This window comes from Oncorhynchus gorbuscha, unplaced genomic scaffold (assembly GCF_021184085.1).
Source record: "Oncorhynchus gorbuscha isolate QuinsamMale2020 ecotype Even-year unplaced genomic scaffold, OgorEven_v1.0 Un_scaffold_2443, whole genome shotgun sequence".
NCBI classification, from domain to species: domain Eukaryota; kingdom Metazoa; phylum Chordata; class Actinopteri; order Salmoniformes; family Salmonidae; genus Oncorhynchus; species Oncorhynchus gorbuscha.
Genome location: NW_025746953.1, coordinates 34,499 through 45,368, shown reverse-complemented (window position 1 = coordinate 45,368; position 10,870 = coordinate 34,499). Strand labels below are relative to the sequence as shown.

The window sequence follows — 10,870 nt, the reverse complement described above, 5'->3', positions numbered from 1 at the left end:
TCGTCGACCTCTAGGACCTCATCAAACCCCTCCTAAAACACAGCAACATGTATACAGTAGTACAGAACGCTCTCGTTGACCTCTAGGACCTCATCAAACCCCTCCTAAACCACAGCAACATGTATACAGTAGTACAGAACGCTCTCGTCGACCTCTAGGACCTCATCAAACCCCTCCTAAACCACAGCAACATGTATACAGTAGTACAGTAGTACAGAATGTTCTCGTTGACCTCTAGGACCTCATCAAACCCCTCCTAAACCACAGCAACATGTATACGGTAGTACAGAACGCTCTCGTTGACCTCTAGGACCTCATCAAACCCTCCTAAACCACAGCAACATGTATACAGTAGTACAGAACGCTCTCGTCAACCTCTAGGACCTCATCAAACCCCTCCTAAACCACAGCAACATGTATACAGTAGTACAGTAGGACAGAATGTTCTCGTCGACCTCTAGGACCTCATCAAACCCCTCCTAAAACACAGCAACATGTATACAGTAGTACAGAACGCTCTCGTTGACCTCTAGGACCTCATCAAACCCCTCCTAAACCACAGCAACATGTATACAGTAGTACAGTAGTACAGAACGCTCTCGTCGACCTCTAGGACCTCATCAAACCCCTCCTAAACCACAGCAACATGTATACAGTAGTACAGAACGCTCTCGTCGACCTCTAGGACCTCATCAAACCCCTCCTAAACCACAGCAACATGTATACAGTAGTACAATTGTACAGAACGCTCTAGTTGACCTCTAGGACCTCATCAAACCCCTCCTAACCACAGCAACATGTATACAGTAGTACAGTAGTACAGAACGCTCTCGTCGACCTCTAGGACCACATCAAACCCTTCCTAAACCACAGCAACATGTATACAGTAGTACAGAACGCTCTCGTCGATCTCTAGGACCTCATCAAACCCCTCCTAAACCACAGCAACATGTATACAGTAGTACAGAACGCTCTCGTCGACCTCTAGGACCTCATCAAACCGCTCCTAAACCACAGCAACATGTATACAGTAGTACAGAACGCTCTCGTCGACCTCTGGGACCTCATCAAACCCCTCCTAAACCACAGCAACATGTATACATTAGTACAGAACGCCTCGTCGACCTCTGGGACCTCATCAAACCGCTCCTAAACCACAGCACCATGTATACAGTAGTACAGAACGCTCTCGTAGACCTCTAGGACCTCATCAAACCCCTCCTAAACCACAGCAACATGTATACAGTAGGACAGAACGCTCTCGTTGACCTCTAGGACCTCACCAAACCCCTCCTAAACCACAGCAACATGTATACAGTAGTACAGTAGTACAGAACGCTCTCGTCGACCTCTAGGACCTCATCAAACCCCTCCTTAACCACAGCAACATGTATACAGTAGTACAGTAGTACAGAACGCTCTCGTCGACCTCTAGGACCTCATCAAACCCCTCCTAAACCACAGCAACATGTATACAGTAGTACAGAACGCTCTCGTCGACCTCTAGGACCTCATCAAACCCCTCCTAAACAACAGCAACATGTATACAGTAGTACAGTTGTACAGAACGCTCTTGTTGACCTCTAGGACCTCATCAAACCCCTCCTAAACCACAGCAACATGTATACAGTAGTACAGTAGTACAGAACGCTCTCGTCGACCTCTAGGACCTCATTAAAACCCCTCCTAAACCACAGCAACATGTATACAGTAGGACAGAACGCTCTCGTCGACCTCTAGGACCTCATCAAACCCCTCCTAAACCACAGCAACATGTATACAGTAGTACAGTAGTACAGAACGCTCTCGTCGACCTCTGGGACCTCATCAAACCCCTCCTAAACCACAGCAACATGTATACAGTAGTACAGAACGCTCTCGTTGACCTCTAGGACCTCATCAAACCCCTCCTAAACCACAGCAACATGTATACAGTAGTACAGTAGTACAGAACGCTCTCGTTGACCTCTAGGACCTCATCAAACCCCTCCTAAATCACAGCAACATGTATACAGTAGTACAGAACGCTCTCGTTGATCTCTGGGACCTCATCAAACCCCTCCTAAACCACAGCAACATGTATACAGTAGTACAGTAGTACAGAACGCTCTCGTCGACCTCTGTGACCTCATCAAACCCCTCCTAAACCACAGCAACATGTATACAGTAGTACAGAACGCTCTCCTTGACCTCTAGGACCTCATCAAACCCCTCCTAAACCACAGCAACATGTATACAGTAGTACAGTAGTACAGAACGTTCTCGTCGACCTCTAGGACCTCATCAAACCCCTCCTAAACCACAGCAACATGTATACAGTAGTACAGAACGCTCTCGTTGACCTCTAGGACCTCACCAAACCCCTCCTAAACCACAGCAACATGTATACAGTAGTACAGAACGCTCTCGTTGACCTCTAGGACCTCACCAAACCCCTCCTAAACCACAGCAACATGTATACAGTAGTACAGTAGTACAGAACGCTCTCGTCGACCTCTAGGACCTCATCAAACCCCTCCTTAACCACAGCAACATGTATACAGTAGTACAGTAGTACAGAACGCTCTCGTCGACCTCTAGGACCTCATCAAACCCCTCCTAAACCACAGCAACATGTATACAGTAGGACAGAACGCTCTCGTCGACCTCTAGGACCTCATCAAACCCCTCCTAAACCACAGCAACATGTATACAGTAGTACAGAACGCTCTCGTCGACCTCTGGGACCTCATCAAACCCCTCCTAAACCACAGCAACATGTATACAGTAGTACAGAACGCTCTCGTTGACCTCTAGGACCTCATCAAACCCCTCCTAAACCACAGCAACATGTATACAGTAGTACAGTAGTACAGAACGCTCTCGTTGACCTCTAGGACCTCATCAAACCCCTCCTAAATCACAGCAACATGTATACAGTAGTACAGAACGCTCTCGTTGATCTCTGGGACCTCATCAAACCCCTCCTAAACCACAGCAACATGTATACAGTAGTACAGAACGCTCTCGTCGACCTCTAGGACCTCATCAAACCTCTCCTAAACCACAGCAACATGTATACAGTAGTACAGTAGTACAGAACGCTCTCGTCGACCTCTGTGACCTCATCAAACCCCTCCTAAATCACAGCAACATGTATACAGTAGTACAGAACGCTCTCCTTGACCTCTAGACCTCATCAAACCCCTCCTAAACCACAGCAACATGTACAGTAGTACAGTCAGAACGTCAAACCCATCAAACCCCTCCTAAACCACAGCAACATGTATACAGTAGTACAGAACGCTCTCGTTGACCTCTAGGACCTCACCAAACCCCTCCTAAACCACAGCAACATGTATACAGTAGTACAGAACGCTCTCGTTGACCTCTAGGACCTCACCAAACCCCTCCTAAACCACAGCAACATGTATACAGTAGTACAGTAGTACAGAACGCTCTCGTCGACCTCTAGGACCTCATCAAACCCCTCCTTAACCACAGCAACATGTATACAGTAGTACAGTAGTACAGAACGCTCTCGTCGACCTCTAGGACCTCATCAAACCCCTCCTAAACCACAGCAACATGTATACAGTAGTACAGAACGCTCTCGTCGACCTCTAGGACCTCATCAAACCCCTCCTAAACAACAGCAACATGTATACAGTAGTACAGTTGTACAGAACGCTCTCGTTGACCTCTAGGACCTCATCAAACCCCTCCTAAACCACAGCAACATGTATACAGTAGTACAGTAGTACAGAACGCTCTCGTCGACCTCTAGGACCTCATCAAACCCCTCCTAAACCACAGCAACATGTATACAGTAGTACAGAACTCTCTCGTCGACCTCTAGGACCACATCAAACCCTTCCTAAACCACAGCAACATGTATACAGTAGTACAGAACGCTCTCGTCGACCTCTAGGACCTCATCAAACCCCTCCTAAACCACAGCAACATGTATACAGTAGTACAGAACGCTCTCGTCGACCTCTAGGACCTCACCAAACCCCTCCTAAACCACAGCAACATGTATACAGTAGTACAGTAGTACAGAACGCTCTCGTCGACCTCTAGGACCTCATCAAACCCCTCCTAAACCACAGCAACATGTATACAGTAGTACAGAACGCTCTCGTCGACTTCTAGGACCTCATCAAACCCCTCCTAAACCACAGCAACATGTATACAGTAGTACAGTAGGACAGAATGTTCTCGTCGACCTCTAGGACCTCATCAAACCCCTCCTAAAACACAGCAACATGTATACGGTAGTACAGAACGCTCTCGTTGACCTCTAGGACCTCATCAAACCCCTCCTAAACCACAGCAACATGTATACAGTAGTACAGAACGCTCTCGTCGACCTCTAGGACCTCATCAAACCCCTCCTAAACCACAGCAACATGTATACAGTAGGACAGAACGCTCTCGTCGACCTCTAGGACCTCATCAAACCCCTCCTAAACCACAGCAACATGTATACAGTAGTACAGTAGTACAGAACGCTCTCGTCGACCTCTGGGACCTCATCAAACCCCTCCTAAACCACAGCAACATGTATACAGTAGTACAGAACACTCTCGTCGACCTCTAGGACCTCATCAAACCCCTCCTAAACCACAGCAACATGTATACAGTAGTACAGTAGTACAGAACGCTCTCGTCGACCTCTGTGACCTCATCAAACCCCTCCTAAACCACAGCAACATGTATACAGTAGTACAGTAGTACAGAACGCTCTCGTTGACCTCTAGAACCTCATCAAACCCCTCCTAAACCACAGCAACATGTATACAGTAGTACAGTAGTATAGTAATATACTAGTACACCAGTACATTAGTATGGCAGTACAGTAGTATAGTAGTATATTAGTACAGTAGTATACTAGTACAGTAGTATAGTAGTACAGTAGTACAGTAGTACAGTAGTATAGTAGTATAGTAGTATAGTAGTACAGTAGTACAGCAGTACAGCAGTACAGTAGTATAGTAGTACAGTAGTATAGTAGTATAGTAGTGTATTAGTACAGTAGTACAGTAGTATAGTAGTACAGTAGTATATTAGTACAGTAGTACAGTAGTATAGTAGTACAGTAGTATATTAGTACAGTAGTACAGTAGTACAGTAGTATAGTAGTATAGTAGTATAGTAGTGCAGTAGTATAGTAGTACAGTAGTATATTAGTACACTAGTATATTAGTACAGTAGTAGAGTAGTACAGTAGTATAGTAGTATAGTAGTATAGTAGTATAGTAGTGCAGTAGTATAGTAGTATAGTAGTACAGTAGTATAGTAGTACAGTGGTATAGTAGTATAATAGTATAGTAGTACAGTAGTATATTAGTACAGTAGTATAGTAGTATAGTAGTACAGTGGTATAGTAGTGCAGTAGTATAGTAGTATAGTAGTACAGTAGTATATTAGTACAGTAGTACAGTAGTATAGTAGTACAGTAGTACAGTAGTATATTAGTATATTAGTATATTAGTACAGTAGTACTGTAGTATAGTAGTACAGTAGTACAGTAGTATAGTAGTATAGTAGTACAGTATTACAGTAGTATATTAGTACAGTAGTATAGTAGTACAGTAGTATATTAGTATAGTAGCACAGTAGTATAGTAGTATAGTAGTACAGTAGTACAGTAGTATACTAGTACAGTAGTATGGCAGTACAGTAGTATACTAGTGCAGTAGTATAGTAGTATATTAGTACAGTAGTATACTAGTATAGTAGTATACTAGTACAGTAGTATACTAGTGCAGCAGTATAGTAGTATACTAGTATAGTAGTATACTAGTACAGTAGTATACTAGTTCAGTAGTATAGTAGTATATTAGTACAGTAGTACAGTAGTATATTAGTACAGTAGTACAGTAGTACAGTAGTATAGTAGTATAGTAGTACAGTAGTATACTAGTACAGTAGTATATTAGTACAGTAGTACAGTAGTACAGTAGTATAGTAGTACAGTAGTATAGTAGTATAGTAGTATATTAGTACAGTAGTACAGTAGTACAGCAGTACAGTAGTATAGTAGTACAGTAGTATAGTAGTATAGTAGTATATTAGTACAGTAGTACAGTAGTATAGTAGTACAGTAGTATATTAGTACAGTAGTACAGTAGTACAGTAGTATAGTAGTACAGTAGTATATTAGTACAGTAGTACAGTAGTATAGTAGTATAGTAGTATATTAGTGCAGTAGTATAGTAGTATATTAGTACAGTAGTATACTAGTATAGTAGTATACTAGTACAGTAGTATGGCAGTACAGTAGTATACTAGTGCAGTAGTATAGTAGTATATTAGTACAGTAGTACAGTAGTATAGTAGTACAGTAGTACAGTAGTACAGTAGTATATTAGTATATTAGTATATTAGTACAGTAGTACAGTAGTATAGTAGTACAGTAGTACAGTAGTATAGTAGTATATTAGTACAGTAGTACAGTAGTATATTAGTATATTAGTATATTAGTACAGTAGTACAGTAGTATAGTAGTACAGTAGTACAGTAGTACAGTAGTATAGTAGTACAGTAGCACAGTAGTATATTAGTGCAGTAGTATAGTAGTACAGTAGTACAGTAGTATAGTAGTATAGTAGTACAGTAGTATATTAGTACAGTAGTATAGTAGTACAGTAGTATATTAGTATAGTAGCACAGTAGTATAGTAGTATACTAGTGCAGTAGTATAGTAGTATACTAGTACAGTAGTATACTAGTGCAGTAGTATAGTAGTATATTAGTACAGTAGTACAGTAGTATACTAGTACAGTAGTATGGCAGTACAGTAGTATACTAGTGCAGTAGTATAGTAGTATATTAGTACAGTAGTACAGTAGTATACTAGTACAGTAGTATGGCAGTACAGTGGTATTGTAGTAGTGTGTGTATCAGTGTGTACCTCCAGGGTGGGGTCTATCTGGTGTACTACAGTGTGTGTATCAGTTTGCACCTCCAGGGTTGGGTCTATCTCGTGAGCGGCCGCGCTGGACGCCACGGCCACAGCCATAGCTGATGTCACGGCAACCCGCCCTGCTCCTCCTTTAAGCTCCGCCCTGCGGTCAACCGGGATGGACAGGAAGTCTGGGGCGGCGACGGGACGGACACAATCTGTCGGGAACGCCCCTGCACGACCAAACACCCCTCCAAACTGCCAACCTGGTAGAACAACAGACAGGGGAAACACACACAGGAGAGACGGATGGAGAGATGAGGTGGAGGAAGAGGAGAGAGATGAGGTGGAGGAAGAGGAGAGAGATGAGGTGGAGGAAGAGGAGAGAGATGAGGTGGAGGAAGATGAGAGAGATGAGGTGAAGGAAGATGAGAGAGATGAGGTGGAGGAAGATGAGAGAGATGAGGTGGAGGAAGATGAGAGAGATGAGGTGAAGGAAGAGGAGAGAGATGAGGTGGAGGAAGATGAGAGAGATGAGGTGGAGGAAGAGGAGAGAGATGAGGTGAAGGAAGAGGAGAGAGATGAAGAGGAGAGAGATGAGGTGGAGGAAGAGGGGAGAGAGATGAGGTGAAGGAAGAGGAGAGAGATGAGGTGGAGAGAGATGAGAGAGATGAGGTGGAGGAAGAGGAGAGAGATGAGGTGGAGGAAGATGAGAGAGATGAGGTGGAGGAAGAGGAGAGAGATGAGGTGAAGGAAGAGGAGAGAGATGAAGAGGAGAGAGATGAGGTGGAGGAAGAGGGGAGAGAGATGAGGTGAAGGAAGAGGAGAGAGATGAAGAGGAGAGAGATGAGGTGGAGGAAGAGGAGAGAGATGAAGAGGAGAGAGATGAGGTGGAGGAAGAGGGGAGAGAGATTAGGTGGAGGAAGAGGAGAGAGATGAGGTGGAGGAAGAGGAGAGAGATGAGTTGGAGGAAGAGGAGAGAGATGAGGTGGAGGAAGAGGAGAGAGATGAGGTGGAGGAAGATGAGAGAGATGAAGAGGAGGAAGAGGAGAGAGATGAAGAGGAGAGAGATGAGGTGGAGGAAGAGGGGAGAGAGATGAGGTGAAGGAAGAGGAGAGAGATGAAGAGGAGAGAGATGAGGTGGAGGAAGAGGGGAGAGAGATGAGGTGAAGGAAGAGGAGAGAGATGAAGAGGAGAGAGATGAGGTGGAGGAAGAGGAGAGAGATGAGGTGAAGGAAGAGGAGAGATGAGGTGGAGGAAGAGGAGAGAGATGAGGTGGAGGAAGAGGAGAGAGATGAGGTGAAGGAAGAGGAGAGAGAGATGAGGTGGAGGAAGAGGAGAGAGAGATGAGGTGGAATAGGAGGGGAGAGATGAAGAGGAGAGAGATGAGGTGAATGAAGAGGAGAGAGAGATGAGGTGGAGGAAGAGGAGAGAGAGATGAGGTGAAGGAAGAGGAGAGAGATGAAGAGGAGAGAGATGAGGTGGAGGAAGAATGGAGAGAGATGAGGTGGAGGAAGAGGAGAGAGATGAGGTGGAGGAAGAGGAGAGAGATGAGGTGGAGGAAGAGGGGAGAAAAGCGAGATGAAGTGGAGGAAGAGGAGAGAGATGAGGTGGAGGAAGAGGGGAGAGATGAGGTGGAGGAAGAGGAGAGAGATGAGGTGGAGGAAGAGGAGAGAGAGATGAGGTGAAGGAAGAGGAGAGAGAGAAGAGGTGGAGGAATAGGAGAAAGATGAGGTGGAGGAAGAGGGGAGAGATGAGGTGGAGGAAGAGGAGAGAGATGAGGTGGAGGAAGAGGGGAGAGATGTGGTGGAGGAAGAGGAGAGAGAGATGAGGTGGAGGAAGAGAAGAGAAAAGCGAGATAACGTGGAGGAAGAGGAGAGAGAGATGACGTGGAGGAAGAGGAGATGAGGTGGAGGAAGAGGAGAGAGAGATGAGGTGAAGGAAGAGGAGAATGATGAGATGAGGTGAAGGAAGAGGAGAGAGATGAGGTGGAGGAAGAGGAGAGAGATGTCATCTCACCAAAGTCTGGCGTGTCTCTCTTCATCTCCTCCAGAAACATCACCTTCTTCCTCACAACAGAGCCGTAGCTGTATCCTGTAACACACACACACACACACACACACACACACACACACACACACACACACACACACACACACACACACACACACACACACACACACACACACACACACACACACACACACACACACACACACACACACACACACACACACACACACACACACACACACACACATAGTTATAATTAGAGGACGTATGTGTGTAGGGCTGTGATGTCATCAGTGTGTATGGGGGGAGGGGGCGGGGCTCACCCTTTTCCAGTCCTTCCGTGACTTGCAGCCTGATGATGTCACCTTTATGGAAAGCGAGCAGAGGACGCTCGTCTGTCACGAAGTTACGCTCTGCTACCACATACTCAGAGTCCTGGAAGAGGAGGAGGGGAGAGGGGGAGGGGAGGGAAAGGGGGAGGGCGGAATAGGAGGAGGGGGAGGAGGGGGGAGGAGAGGGGGAGGGAGAGGGGAGAGGAGGAGGGAAAGGGGGAGGGGCGGAATAGGAGGAGGGAGAGGGGGAGGAGGGGAGGGGAGGAGGAGGAGGAGGAGGAGGGGAGGGAGAGGAGAGAGGAGGAGGGAAAGGGGGAGGGTGGAATAGGAGGAGGGAGAGGGGGGAGGAGGGAGAGGGGGAGGAGGGGAGAGGAGGAGGAGGGGAGAGGGGGAGGGAGAGGGGGAGGAGGGGAGAGGAGGGGGAGAGGGGGAGGAGGGGAGAGGAGGAGGGAGAGGAGGGGAGGGGAGGAGGGGGGAGAGGGGGGAGGAGGGAGAGGAGGGAGGAGGGGGAGAGGGGGAGGGAAAGGGGGAGGAGGGGAGAGGAGGAGGAGGGGAGAGGGGGAGGAGGGGAGAGGAGGGGGAGAGGGGGAGGGAGAGGAGGGGGAGAGGAGGAGGGAGAGGGGGAGGAGGGGAGAGGAGGAGGGAGAGGGGGAGGGCGGAATAGGAGGAGGAGGGGAGGAGGAAGAGGGGGAGGAGGGGTAATTTATATTTCCGATAACAAAACAACAAATCCACTTATCAGAGATATTAAATGGTAGAGCCACATCCCTTATCAGAGATATTAAATGGTAGAGCCACATCCCTTATCAGAGATATTAAATGGTAGAGCCACATCCCTTATCAGAGATATTAAATGGTAGAGCCACATCCCTTATCAGAGATATTAAATGGTAGAGCCACATCCCTTATCAGAGATATTAAATGGTAGAGCCACATCCCTTATCAGAGATATTAAATGGTAGAGCCACATCCCTTATCAGAGATATTAAATGGTAGAGCCACATCCCTTATCAGAGATATTAAATGGTAGAGCCACATCCCTTATCAGAGATATTAAATGGTAGAGCCACATCCCTTATCAGAGATATTAAATGGTAGAGCCACATCCCTTATCAGAGATATTAAATGGTAGAGCCACATCCCTTATCAGAGATATTAAATGGTAGAGCCACATCCCTTATCAGAGATATTAAATGGTAGAGCCACATCCCTTATCAGAGATATTAAATGGTAGAGCCACATCCCTTATCAGAGATATTAAATGGTAGAGCCACATCCCTTATCAGAGATATTAAATGGTAGAGCCACATCCCTTATCAGAGATATTAAATGGTAGAGCCACATCCCTTATCAGAGATATTAAATGGTAGAGCCACATCCCTTATCAGAGATATTAAATGGTAGAGCCACATCCCTTATCAGAGATATTAAATGGTAGAGCCACATCCCTTATCAGAGATATTAAATGGTAGAGCCACATCCCTTATCAGAGATATTAAATGGTAGAGCCACATCCCTTATCAGAGATATTAAATGGTAGAGCCACATCCCTTATCAGAGATATTAAATGGTAGAGCCACATCCCTTATCAGAGATATTAAATGGTAGAGCCACATCCCTTATCAGAGATATTAAA

General features: G+C 45.8%; 1 long non-coding RNA gene across 1 annotated transcript; it reads right to left on the bottom strand.

Moving 5' to 3' along the window:
- Positions 1-7,029: 7,029 nt before the first annotated feature.
- Positions 7,030-9,329, bottom strand: LOC124025773. The gene is made up of 3 exons (XR_006837220.1): positions 9,226-9,329; positions 8,909-8,983; positions 7,030-7,155 (listed from the first exon to the last, which is right to left on the bottom strand). It is a non-coding gene; the product is annotated as an uncharacterized LOC124025773 (long non-coding RNA).
- Between the last annotated feature and the right edge of the window lie 1,541 nt (positions 9,330-10,870).